This window comes from Aegilops tauschii, chromosome 5 (assembly GCF_002575655.3).
Source record: "Aegilops tauschii subsp. strangulata cultivar AL8/78 chromosome 5, Aet v6.0, whole genome shotgun sequence".
In the NCBI taxonomy this organism is placed as follows: domain Eukaryota; kingdom Viridiplantae; phylum Streptophyta; class Magnoliopsida; order Poales; family Poaceae; genus Aegilops; species Aegilops tauschii.
Window position 1 is genome coordinate 366,977,115 of NC_053039.3, and position 2,918 is coordinate 366,980,032.

Sequence of the window (2,918 nt, forward strand, 5' to 3'; positions counted from 1 at the left end):
GAGACACCTGTAGAGCATCTTTATAATCACCCAGTTACGTTGTGACGTTTGATAGCACACAAAGTGTTCCTCCGGTATTCGGGAGTTGCATAATCTCATAGTTAGAGGAATATGTATAAGTCATGAAGAAAGCAATAGCAATAAAACTAAACGATCATTATGCTAAGCTAACGGGTGGGTCTTGTCCATCGCATCATTCTCTAATGATGTGATCATGTTCATCAAATGACAACACATGTCTGTGGTCAGGAAACTTAACCATCTTTGATTAACGAGCTAGTCAAGTAGAGGCATACTAGGGACACTGTTTGTCTATGTATTCACACATGTACGAAGTTTCCGGTTAATACAATTCTAGCATGAATAATAAACATTTATCATGATATAAGGAAATATAAACAACAACTTTATTATTGCATCTAGGGCATATTTCCTACAGTCTCCCACTTGCACTAGAGTCAATAATCTAGATTACATAGTAATGATTCTAACACCCATGGAGTCTTGGTGCTGATCATGTTTTGCTCGTGGAAGAGGCTTAGTCAACGGGTCTGCAACATTCAGGTCCGTATGTATCTTGCAAATCTCTATGTTTCCCTCCTTGACTTGATCGCGGATGGAATTGAAGTGTCTCTTGATGTGTTTGGTTCTCTTGTGAAATCTGGATTCCTTCGCCAAGGCAATTGCTCCAGTATTGTCACAAAAGATTTTCATTGGACCCTGATGCACTAGGTATTACACCTAGATCGGATATGAACTCCTTCATCCAGACTCCTTCATTTGCTGCTTCCGAAGCAGCTATGTACGCCGCTTCACACATTCCCCGCCACGACGCTCTGCTTGGAACTGCACCAACTAACAGCTCCACCATTCAATATAAATATGTATCCGGTTTATGACTTAGAGTCATCCGGATCAGTGTCAAAGCATCGACGTAACCGTTTACGACAAGCTCTTTGTCACCTCCATAAACGAGAAACATATCCTTAGTCCTTTTCAGGTATTTCAGGATGTTCTTGACCGCTGTCCAGTGATCCACTCCTGGATTACTTTGGTACCTCCCTGCTAAACTTATAGCAAGGCACACATCAGGTCTGGTACACAGCATTGCAGACATAATAGAACCTATGGTTGAGGCATAGGGAATGACCTTCATTTTCTCTCTATCTTCTGCAGTGGTCGGGCATTGAGTCTGACTCAATTACACACCTTGTAACACAGGCAAGAACCCTTTCTTTGACTGATCCATTTTGAACTTCTTCAAAACTTTATCAAGGTATGTGCTTTGTGAAAGTCCAATTAAGCGTCTTTATCTATCTCTATAGATCTTAATGCCCAATATATAAGCAGCTTCACCGAGGTCTTTTATTGAAAAATTCATCCACATATAATATTAGAAATGCTACAAAGCTCCCACTCACTTTCTTGTAAATACAAGCTTCTCCAAAAGTCTGTATAAAACCATATGCTTTGATCACATTATCAAAGCGTATATTCCAACTCCGAGAGGTTTGCACCAGTCCATAAATGGATCGCTGGAGCTTCCACACTTTGTTAGCACCTTTAGGATCGACAAAACCTTCTGGTTGCATCATATACAACTCTTCTTTAAGATATTCATTAAGGAATGTAGTTTTGACATGAATTTGCCAAATTTCATAATCATAAAATGCGGCAATTGCTAACATGATTCGAACAGACTTAAGCATCGCTACGGGTGAGAATGTCTCATCGTAGTCAACTCCTTGAACTTGTCGAAAACCTTTCGCAACAAGTCGAGCTTTGTAGACAGTAACATTACCATCAGCGTCTGTCTTCTTCTTGAAAATCCATTTATTCTCTATGGCTTATCGATCATCGGGCAAGTTAACCAAAGTCAACACTTTGTTCTCATACATGGATCCCATCTCAGATTTCATGGCCTCAAGCCATTTCGTGGAACCTGGGCTCATCATCGCTTCCTCGTAGTTCGTAGGTTCGTCATGGTCAAGTAACATGACCTCCAGAACAGGATTACTGTACCACTCTGGTGCGGATCGTACTCTGGTTGACCTACGAGGTTCGGTAGTAACTTGATATGAACTTTCATGATCATCATAATTAGCTTCCTCACTAATTGGTGCAGGAATCACTGGAACTGATTTCTATGATGAACTACTTTCCAATTCGGGAGAAGGTACAATTGCGTCATCAAGTTCTACTTTCCTCCCACTAACTTCTTTTGAGAGAAACTCCTTCCCTAGAAAGGATCCATTCTTAGAAACGAATATCTTGCCTTCTGATTTGTGATAGAAGGTGTACCCAACAGTCTCTTTTGGGTATTCTATGAAGACACATTTCTCCGATTTGGGTTCGAGCTTATCAGGTTGAAGCCTTTTCACATAAGCATCGCAGCCCCAAAACTTTAAGAAACGACAGCTTAGGTTTCTTGCCAAACCACAGTTCATATGGTGTCATTTCAACGGATTTAGATGGTGCCCTATTTAACGTGAATATAGTCGTCTCTAAAGCATAACCCCAAAACGATAGCGGTAAATCAGTAAGAGACATCATAGATCGCACCATATTTAATAAAGCACGGTTACGACGTTCGGACACACCATTTCGTTGTGGTGTTCTAGGTGGCGTGAGTTGCGAAACTATTCCACATTGTTTCAAATGAAGACCAAACTCATGACTCAAATATTCTCCTCCACGATCAGATCGTAAAAACTTAATTTTCTTGTTATGATGATTTTCCACTTCACTCTGAAATTGTTTGAACTTTGCAAATGTTTTAGACTTATGTTTCATTAAGTAGATATACCCATATCTGCTTAAATCATCGGTGAAGGTCAGAAAAAAATGATACCCGCCGCGAGCCTCAACACTCATTGGACCGCATACATCAGTATGTATTATTTCCAATAAGTCAGTTG